Source organism: Colobus angolensis, unplaced genomic scaffold, assembly GCF_000951035.1.
Source record: "Colobus angolensis palliatus isolate OR3802 unplaced genomic scaffold, Cang.pa_1.0 Scaffold49, whole genome shotgun sequence".
Taxonomy (NCBI): Eukaryota; Metazoa; Chordata; class Mammalia; order Primates; family Cercopithecidae; genus Colobus; species Colobus angolensis.
The window spans coordinates 4,988,591-4,999,660 of record NW_012118376.1 but is presented as its reverse complement, the minus strand read 5'-3'; positions in this window follow the sequence as shown (position 1 = coordinate 4,999,660).

Genomic DNA, 11,070 nt, shown 5'->3' with positions numbered 1-11,070 from the left:
TGAGACGGAGTCTCTCTGTCACCCAGACTGGAGTACAGTGGCACGATCTCGGCTCACTGCAAGCTCCACCTCCTGGGTTCACGTCATTCTCCTGCCTCAGTCTCCTGAGTAGCTGGACTACAGGCGCCCGCCACCACGCCCGGCTAATTTTTTATATTTTTAGTAGAGATGGGCTTTCACTGTGTTAGCCAGGATGGTCTTGATCTCCTGACCTTGTGATCTGCCCGCCTCAGCCTCCCAGAGTGCTGGGATTATTGGCATGAGCCACTGCGCCCGACCATATTATGGAAAATTTCAGACATATGGACTAGTAGTATAATTTAAGTACTCAGTGGCTCCAAAAATTATCAGTGTTTTGCCGATCTTCTTTCATTTTAATTAAATAAAATTTCTTTCATTGTATTTATTTCAGAGACCATGTCCTTTCACCTGAAATAGCCCAATATATTTTTGAAAACATAACTACCGCATCATCACATTTAACAAAAATCCTAATAATTCCTCAATATCATCTGACACCAAGTCCATATTCAAGTTTCCCCAGTGGAGAAAGATGGCTTTTATAGTTTGTTTCCTTGAATGAGGGTTCAAACACGGCAATGTGTTACTATTACTTTAAATCTTTTTTTATTCCATAATGGTTACCCTCTCTTTCTCTTTCATGCCAGCAATTTCTTGAAGAAGCTGATCATTTGTCCTGTAGAATGTCCCACGTTCCAATTTTGGCTAATTGCTTCCTTATGGTTGCTTGTTCCTCTAGTCCCCACGTTTCCTGTGGCTGCTGGTTGGACTAAGAGAGTGATCCAGGCAAGAGTTTTCATGGGTGGTGCCAGGTACTTCCTCCTGCATCATATTCTGACACATTTAATGCCTGGCTGTGCCACTTTTAGTGACGCTAAGATTGCATCTAAGTGTAACACATTTAGGAACAAAATTAAATAGGGGAAATAATTGAAACAACAGAAATGCCAGACACAGAAGAAACTGATTTCAGCAAAACATGAGACAGGGTCTTCTCTGAACTCCTTTGGCCCTCCTGAGGGCTTCACATCCCCATCCCTGGTCACTAGAAAGCCTTGGAATGCCTCTATCTGGACCTGTACTTCCAATCATCCTTTGCACTCCAGCCACCAAAGTTCTAAAGTGCAAATCAGATCATTTCACCATCCTGGTTTAACTTTTCCAGTGGCTTCCTGTGATCTGCTGGAAAAATGTAAATTTCTTTAGTTCATCACTTAAGCATCCTCATGATCTAGCCCGTGCCTACCTTCCCTACCTTCTCACCCAATCTCTTTCTCTCTTCCTATATATCATGCTTATCACCAATGCTCCAACCACACTCAGCTCCATGTAGTTCTATTTTTATTTATTTTATGTTTCACAGAGGCATGGGTTTCACTATGTTGTCCAGGGTGGTCTCAAACTCCTTGCCTCAAACAGTCCTCCCATTGGGGCCTCCCAAACTGCTGGGATTGCAGGTGTGAGTTACCTTACCCGGCCCATGTAGCTCTCTTGATACAACGCTCCTTTACAACTCTGGGTCTTTGGATTGGTTATCCCCCTGACTAAAATGTCTTTTCTTTCGTCTGCTTGGCAGTTTTTCACCCATCCTTCAAGACTACTGAGCCAGCCATTTTTGACCTCCCTAGTCTAGTGTGAATGCCTGTCCTCTGTTTCTTCACGGGTCCTCATGAGTACCTTAACTTATTCCATCATTCCATCTCAGTGGGCTTTCCTGGGCCTGGCACAGTGCAGGTGCCCAGTGATCATTTGTTGAATGAAAGAATTTAAAATGAAGCACTGTAGAAAGGTTGAAAAAAATGGTGGGTGAATTTGCCACTGGCTGAAAAAGCACACCCAAAAGATTGCTATGTGCTGAGCAGGCTGAGTGACCACATCTGTACCAGAGCACCCTCACTGTCTTTATTTCTGCTCTGCTCAACATTTTCCTCCCTTTAGGAGCTTGGGTTTGCTTGAACTGCAAACATAAGCAAAACCTACCTTGAGCTATTTCTTGTAGGTGCCCATATTAAAGAAAAACACAGTGTAAGCTCAACAAATCAGAAGCAGCCAATGAACTTATATAACTAAGCTTTCCAACAAGATAGACCAAATAAAGCAACTGCATAACTGTAACCAATAAAGTATCTTTTTTGCTTTACTTCTGTGTGTGTCCTCTAAAAGCCTCCCCATGGTGTTCTCTCGGTGGATCTCCCCAACCACCTCTGGAACTGCCTGACTTGCAAATTGTAGTTTGCTCAACTGAACTCTTTAAAATTTCATTGTGCCTCAGTTTATTTGTTAACAACAGTATCCACCACAAACTTTGAGGATTAAATGAATTAATATACACAAAATGCTTAGAATACTGCCTAGAACATAGTCCTATTTAAAAGCTTGTTATTAATATTCTGCCTAGCTCTTCACCTCTCTACTTGTTGGTTGGCTCTGCATATTTTGTGTTTAAGTTTTGTTTTATCCATAGCATCTGGCATAAATCTTTAAAGGATAGAAGCACCTGGGAGATTGTTCAGGGTGGTAGTAAAGAGGATGGACTTTGGAGCCTGGCTGCCCAGGTTCCCACCCTGGCTGCCCTTCTGACCACTGAGTAACCTTCACCGTACAGATGGAAGCCCTCTGTGCCTGTTTCCTTGTCTGTAAAATGACAGTAGTCCTGGGTCTGTAGTGATATTTACATGAGATCATTCATGTAAAGCTCCCAGCACAGAGGCTGGCAAATGGGAATGGCTCATTAAATGTGATTACCTATTATTAAGCATTTTCCTTCCTTGGGAATTTGTATTTTAACATGAACTAAGTAGGGGGCCTATTTGAAGGCAAGCCAGCATTTTGGACCTATCCTAATAATCAGTCATCCTGTTTTTTTTCATTCTATCTTGATTATCACATCAATCCTGTTTGTACTTGCACAAATAAAGTGGTTGGAATCCTGCCTGTTCACCAGAATGAGTGACATGAATGACTTCTATTTCTGTCATTGGCTATATTCAGCATAGGCCCTCTTGTTCACTCATAGCTTAAAAAAAAAAAAAAAAAGGTAACAAAATCATTTAGGTTCAAGGGGACGGGAACAATCCAGGGACTCAGAACAAATGTGGTTCTTCAGCAGCCCACTAATCGGGGTGGGTGAGACTCCCCAAAGGGCTGTGACTTCACAGCTAGAGGCCTTAGGCTAAAACTGTCCCTAATAGAAATCAAATAAAAATTCAGGGACTGCTTCAACAACCCAGCACTGGACTTTAGCTGAGCTGACCATTCCTCAGGGAGGGAACCTTCATAGGGAGCAAGAACCATTTAGCAAAGAAGATAGGTGAGGTGGCCTGGATCCCGGCATCCTAAGAGCCCCAGGGAAATGGCTGGTGGAAGGAACCGAGTAGGGACTTCTCCCAAAGGCTTCTGTATCCTGGCTATGCCATATTTTTCCCTTGAAAGTTTATGTTGGAGGTGTTGTAAACATACTGTCCCTGCTTTTTAACCCAAGGTCAAATGTCCATTTCATGTGATTATTTGCTACAAATGCTTCATTCTTAAATCTCACTCTTCACCAACTCCCATAGAATTACTGGTACCAAAAAACTCGTATGATAAGCTTTCAGATATTCTAACATGTCTTCTTGCTTCCAGGTTAGGTTCCATGTACCTACCTGATTTATTGTGATCAAGGTGGTGGGGAGTTTTTGAGAATTTGGAGTCTTTCCTCTAATAATGTCAGCTAACACTTACTGAACATTTACTATATATAAATATGTTCCTGCACGATCTCATGTAATTGCAGAGCAAGTGGGGTCAGGTACTATTCCTGACCCTATTTTATTTTTTTTTTGAGACAGATTCTCACTCTGTCACCCAGGCTGGAGTGCAGTGGCACGATCTTGGCTCACTGCAAGCTCCACCTCCCAGGTTCATGTCATTCTCCTGTCTCAGCCTTCCAAGTAGCTGGGACTACAGGCACCCGCCACCACGCCTGGCTAGTTTTTTTGTATTTTTAGTAGAGACAGGGTTTCACTGTGTCAACCAGGATGGTCTCCATCTCCTGACCTCGTGATCCACCCACCTCTGCCTCCCAAAGTGCTGGGATTACAGGCGTAAGCCACGGCGCCGGCCCTGACCCTATTTTCATATGGAAAACTGAGGAAGCAGAGTTAAAGTAACTTGCCCAAAGTTGTTTGAAACATTTTACACTAGGAGGGTCTGACCTGAGGGCTGAGCTTTTAAGTTGTGATGTAGACCACTCCCTTCCTTTTACCAATCCCATGTTAATATGCAATGCATGTGTAGGACCGAGCCAAAAACAGAACTACAAAAGTATGGAACTCATGGTGATCATGCCCTTCCCTAGCTCTGGGAAAAAGCCTGAGGGACAACATCCCTCAGCCTCACTATCATTCATTCTTGCAATCATTCATTCAACAAATATTCGTAATTGAGGACATACCATGTGCCACATCCTCACCAAGGACACAGTGGCGATCAAAACCAGATGGGAACCCCTGCTCTTACAGGGCCTAAGATTCCCATGAGACACCAACACGAGGGTGTAATTTACACTCACACAAACTTACAGCTGCAACAAGAGCTGTGAGGCAGGGGAACAAGATACTGTGAGAATATGGAAAGGGGAAATTGCCTGATTAGGTCAGGGAAGCCTGTGACTCAGTAACAGAAGAGGTGACATCTATACAAAGAGGAGAGGGGAACATGTAATGGGGGATAAGAACAGCATGGGGGGAGGCCCTGTGATGGAAAAGGAGCATTGCACATCCTGGGACTGAAAGTAGACAAGGGCTGGAGGAGGCCCAGTCATACTTAGGACTTGTTCTTTGTGGTGAAGGTAGTGGGAAGCCTTTGAACCACCAACTTTGGACTCCATTCCTGAGCAGTTGCTCAAGGCCAAACAGTGCCCCAATAGCCACCTTCTGTGTCTGTCTGCCATCTATGGAGTTATCAAGGAGACAGATCTTCATAGCATCAGCATCTTTGAAGTGTGACTTTAGTCATGATGATGGCCAGCTTGGGATCAGAGAGAACCAGGCCCTGGCAGCTTCCTGCTCTGTCCTGAAAGCTGACTTCCTTTGGTCTGTTGAATCATGGCAATTCCAGGAAGATTAAATATCACAAGACAGAGATAGTAATTACACAATGTATTTGGGACAAAGATTACCCATACTTCTGTGCAAATAAGTCAGCTAATAATATTAAGAGTAATTTGGCTGGGTGCAATGGTTCATGTCTGTAATTCCAGCACTTTGAAAGGCCAAGGCTGGCAGATAGCTTGAGCCCAGGAGTTCAAGATCAGCCTGAACAACAGAGCAAGACTCCCATTTCTACAAAAAAAATTGTAAAAAATTAGCCAGGTGTGGCGCGTACCTGTAGTCCCAGTTGCTCGGGGAGGTTGAGACGGGAGGATCACTTGAACTAAGGAGGTTGGGGCTGCAGTAAGCCGAGATCGCACCACTGCACTCCAGCCTCGGTGACAGAGCTAGACCCTGTTTCAAAAAAAAAAAAAAAAAAAAGAAAAGAAAAAAATGAGTAATTTCACTGTACTGAATTAACAAAATTCCATAGGTTCTACCCTGCTATCTCTGTCTTTTCTGCCTTATCTCACTGTAAATTATTTGCTTGAGAAATGTGTTTATGCATAGTTTTCTGGAACAAAGAAGCCTGATGGCATTCCACAAGCATAAAAAAATAATGATTATGGTGACTCACTTCTTGCTCTTGTTACTTAAATATTATCCACTAAACTTTGCTAACAAGAAAGAGTTACTATAAAATGACTTCTCTGCCTCACTGGATATAATTTTCTCTTCAGTTTCAGATGCCATCTCCAGTGCTATTTAAGAGAGGTTTGCATGTGGATGTGAGAGAGATTATTTGCTTATTTATCTATTGCTTATTTACGCTTTTGTTTCAATCTTTCTAGTGACTTCAAGTGAGTGATTCAGATGTGAGCATGCACAGTCCCTTTACACAATGCTCCTTACAATGATGGAGAGTTGAATTCATCAACATAATTTTCAAAAGACACTTTTTTTTTCAGAATCATAAATGCTTATATTTTGAAGATGGAGATATTATCTAGAGGCTTCTAAATAATCCATTTAACTCCAAAGAAGAGTAACCAGAATAATCCTTTACTGAGGGAATTCCATTTATTGATTAAAAAGCTGATTGGAATTTGCAGGTGGGGGAAATCCCAGTTTGTAGTCTGTGTCAAGTGGGGCCAGTCCCAGGTGAAATTGGCCATTTCAGCCCATGACAAGCAAGAGAAAATGTCAGCTGGGGAGATCCTTGAGAGAAAGTGTGGAGGATGGTGAATTTTATGTGTTAACTTGACTGAGCCGTGGGATGCCCAGATATTTAGTCAAACAGTATTCTGAGTGTTTCTGTGAGGGTGTTTTTAAATGTGTTTAACATTTAAATCAATAGATAGCATAAATGTGATTGTCCCCCAAATGTGATTGGGCCTCATTTAATCCACCAAAGGCCTAAATAGAACAAAAGGCTGATTTTTCACTGTTAAGAGGGAGTTCTTCCTACTTGACTGCCTTTGAGCTGGGGCATCATTTTTTTCCTTGCCTTTGGACTTGAACTGAAACATGAGCTCTTCCTGGGTCTTGAGCTTGCTGGCCTTCAGCCTGGAACTGTACCATCAGGTCTGCTGGGTCTCCAGCTTCCTGACTGCAGATCTTGGAACTTGTCGGCCTCCAAAATCACATAAGCGTATCCCTTATAATTCTCACTTTCCATACCAACACACAGCCACACACACACGATACACACATCATTTTCTCCATTTCAGTATCAGTTGATGGGAAAGGAGACAAGAGGAATGGAGGTGTTCCACTTGGAAAGGCCAGGCTCTTGGTTAAGTGGGAGGTTGGAGGTCATCTAATCCAACCTCCTGCCTGAGGCAGAAGGGATCTCTATATCATGCTGTACATGTTCAAACATGCAGTTCTTTGGCTTCAGCCTGAATACCTCAGAACGGCATTGCTGTGTGATGGTATCAAGGGCTCTGGAATCTGACGGCTTGTGTTTCACCTTGCCTAAACTTCCTACTAACCATGGTCTTGGGCACATCCTTACTTGACTCATTTCTAAAATGGGATAATAATACTGCTCATCTCAAGGCTTGCTAGGATGATGCCTTGAGAATATAGAAGAACATAGTCTAGTGGCCAGTATGTATTACAATAAATGTTAGCTATTATTAGTCCTGCTATTTCTAATCTAACCTTAATTTGTGATGTAAATGCCCAGATTCAGTAATTCCATGATAGCTTTTCTTTTAAACTTGGTGGCAGCTGCAGATTTGATAACCATAGCTTCTATGTATTCTAAGGCCTTGCTATTCAAAATGTAGTCTGCAGACCAGCAGCATAGATAGCACCTGGGACCTGTTAGAAATGCAGAGCTCTGGATGGGTCCGGTGGCTCATGCCTTTAATCCCAGCCCTTTGGGAGGCTGAGGCAGGTGCATCACTTGAAGTCAGGAGTTCGAGATCAGCCTGACCAACATGGCAAAACCCCCACTCTACTGAAAGTACAAAAATCAGTCAGGTGTGTTGACACACGCTTGTAAACCCAGCTACTTGGATGGCTAAGGCAGGAGAATCACTTGAACTTGGGAGGCAGAAGTTGCAGTGAGCAGAGATTGTACCACTGCACTGCAGCCTGGGTAACAGAGTGAGACTTCTTCTCAAAAAAAGAAAAGAAAAGAAAAGAAAAGAAAAGAAAAGAAAAGAAATGCAGAGCTCAGGATTCAGGTGATGAGAAGTGTTAATGTTTGATCTAAGGCTCTGAACAAAGGTGACAAGGAACACTGGGCTAGTGATAGAGTTCTGTGATAATACCCTGGAGACTCCTCCCAAGTTTAAAACACTGAGTAACATTCAACTTTAGCCAACATAATAAAAAACAGATTTATGGGAGGATTCTAAATAGTAGAAAGGGTAGGATGAGGAGAGGGCAGGATCCCAGGCAGCAGTTGGAGCTCCTAGACTCTTCCAGCTCCGGCATTAGATGCCTCAACTCTGCCTGTCTTCTGTGTATTCTATTCAAATTCTGATGAGCCCAATCTGGGTCAATGTCTTCTACTCTTAGACACCCAGCCCTGACCAGGCTTGAATGCACAGCCAGGATGATGCTGAGTCAGAAGCCAGCCCAGTGTGTGTCCACTACAAAGACCATGTTTCAGAAAGATGCACGAGTCCAGGTGTTTTGCTCCAAACAGCCTTCACAGAAGTCGTCCACTACTTGACTACGGTGGATCCTAAACAAAGTTAATACAATGTTGGGCATCTCAAACTTGCTTCAAGGAAAAAACAGAGAAGGGAGCCTGACTTAGAAAGGAGTAAGTTATTTTTGGAGGAGAACAGTATAGTTACCCTATGAAATCATTGAAAACAACTGCTAACATATTTGGGGTATGTGCTTAGCAGAGGCTTCATTGGATAGTTTAATAACACAGAGATCCTTTGTTTGAGGGGGTGTTAGCTTCCTTTAAAAACACAGTCTTTAGAGGAACAGGTAGCTCCTGGATCTGGAAAATAAAGCCTGAATTTTCCAGAGGGCCATAATTGCATAGTTGAGAACTGAGTTTAGAATTTGAACTATGGTCATCTGAGGGAAAAGATAAGATTATCTTGTTACCCTTATCTGACCTGTTGTTTAATCTTTGACAAATATATGCATGTTGCTAAAATCCCAACCACCCAGAACTCAGGTCAGGAAAAAGAGAGACATGTTTTTGCTCCAAGTCAGTCACTCTATTAATAGGAATATCATAACCACATCTTTGAAAGTAATAACCCCACTGTTCTCTGGAGTGTGTTCAGGTGGACGTGCTGCATTCTAAGGAGGGCGTTGAAAACTGGAGGGATTCCAGGTAAAGAGCATCAGGGGAATGAAGAAAAGTTCTGGAAAACACGTTACACAAAGAACCATGTGATATAGAACCAGAAACCAGGTGGCCACGTCGAGCCACCACAGACGTTTTCTTCTGCTCCTGAGGGCCAAACTAAGGCCATCAAGTGGAAATTATGGAGAGTAGGATTTTGGATGAATATAAACATCATTTAAAAATCTCTGACACAGAATTTGTTATGGAGAATATGGTTTGTGATTGGGGAAAATGCCTTGATAACTCTAATTTGTGTTGGAGAGATTGCTGGAGCAGGAATGTTGTCAGACTTTATAGGATTAGAGGAGTTCAAGGAAATTCCTATCAAGAGGCAAGGAGGGGAATTTGTTGTGTTCCTGAGAGAGAAGAGTGAACAGAAAAGTAAGAGAGGGGAGAGGGAAGCTGGTAAGAATTGGGAAGCTAGGAGAAGGGTCAGAGATGATAGAAAGGGTTTGCAAAAACAGAAACATCTCTTCATTCTTCATTCATTCATTTATCAATCTATATTTTTGAGTATTCAGACCTCTGTGCTAGGTGCCATTGTAGTCACTGGGGATAGGACAGTGAATAAAGTAGATGAAATGCCTACTCTTGGGGTGGAGGGCACATTCTGGTGTGGAGACAGACAATACACTAGCACAAATAAGTATACAACATGTCAACTCACAGTAGTGTTGTGAAGAAAAACAGAGCTGAGGAAAGCAATTGAGTGGCAGTTGGTCAGGGAAGGTCTTTCTGAAATGATGATGCTTGAGTGGGAAACTGGATGAGGTGAGGGGATGAGCCTGGGAAGTATCTGTGGGGAAAGCTTTTGGGGAAAAATATTTAGTCTGGGTGACTTGAGCAGAACTTTAACATGCTATGAAATTGTTAGGATTTGAATCAATCTTATCTAGATCTTGCAGGGGAAAGGGATTCCCACCTATACTTGATCAATAAAACTTGGAGTCTTCTCTCTAGAAGGTTCTTTGGTTGGTTGGTTATTTCAGAGATAGGGTTCCCGTCTGTTTCCCAGGCTGGAGGATTGGCTTGATCATAGCTCACCACATCCTGGGCCCAAGAGGTCTTCCTGCCTCAGCCTCCAGAGTAAGCTGGGACTACAGGTGCATGCCACCATGCCCAGCTACTTCTTAAAATGTTTTGTAGAGATGGGGTCTTTCTATGTTGCCCAGACTTGTCTGAAACTCCTGGCCTCAAGAAATCCTATGTCCTCAGCCTCCCAGAGTGCTGGGATTACAGGTGTGAGCCACCGCACCTGGCCTCTGTCTAGACTTCTCATGGGTGTATTGAACATCTATTGCCCAGAGGAGGGTTACTGCATTGGGTGGGAGGTTGAATTAAGTGATTCTTATGCCTGGCTTGGTATCAGAATCTCCTGGAAATTACTGTAAAATTATAGGTTTCTAGGCCTCACTCCAGATATTCTGCATCAGAATCTCTGGAAAATGGGGATCAGGAATCTGTACTTTAACACAAGTTTCCCCAGTGCTTCTGATGCAATTAGAATACAGACTAGCATTTGGAAAGCACCAAATTAGTTGACTTTTGAGGTTTCCTTCAGCTCAGAGAGTTTTTGACAGCATGAAATGCAGCTTCTCCATGAAGTCAATTCTGTCTTTCCAATTGGAGTTTTAAAAACTTCTTTTTAGCTGGGTGCGGTGGTTCACGACTGCTATCCCAGCACTTTGGGAGGCTGAGGTGGGTGGATCACCTGAGGTCAGCAGTTCAAGACCAGTTTGACCAACATGGTGAAATCCTGTCTTTACTAAAATACAAAAATTACCCAGACATGGTGACGCACGCCTGTAGTCCCAGTTACTTGGGAGGCTGAGGCAAAAACTCGGGAGGCGGAAGTTGCAGTGAGCTGAGATTGCACCAGTGCACTCCAGTCTTGGTGACAGATAAGACTCTATCTCAAAACAATACATAAATAAAAAATATGAAAACAAATTCTTTTTAGGTGTTAAAAGGAGCACAAGCTTATTGTTTAAAAAAAATTTCAAATGATAAATATAGGCTGCACATCCTAGAAATAACCATTATTAGTGTTTGGTGCATATTATTCTTGATTTTGCCATATATGTAGATTCCACATCTATCTATATCTATATCTATATCTATATATATATAAAATAACATTTTGTT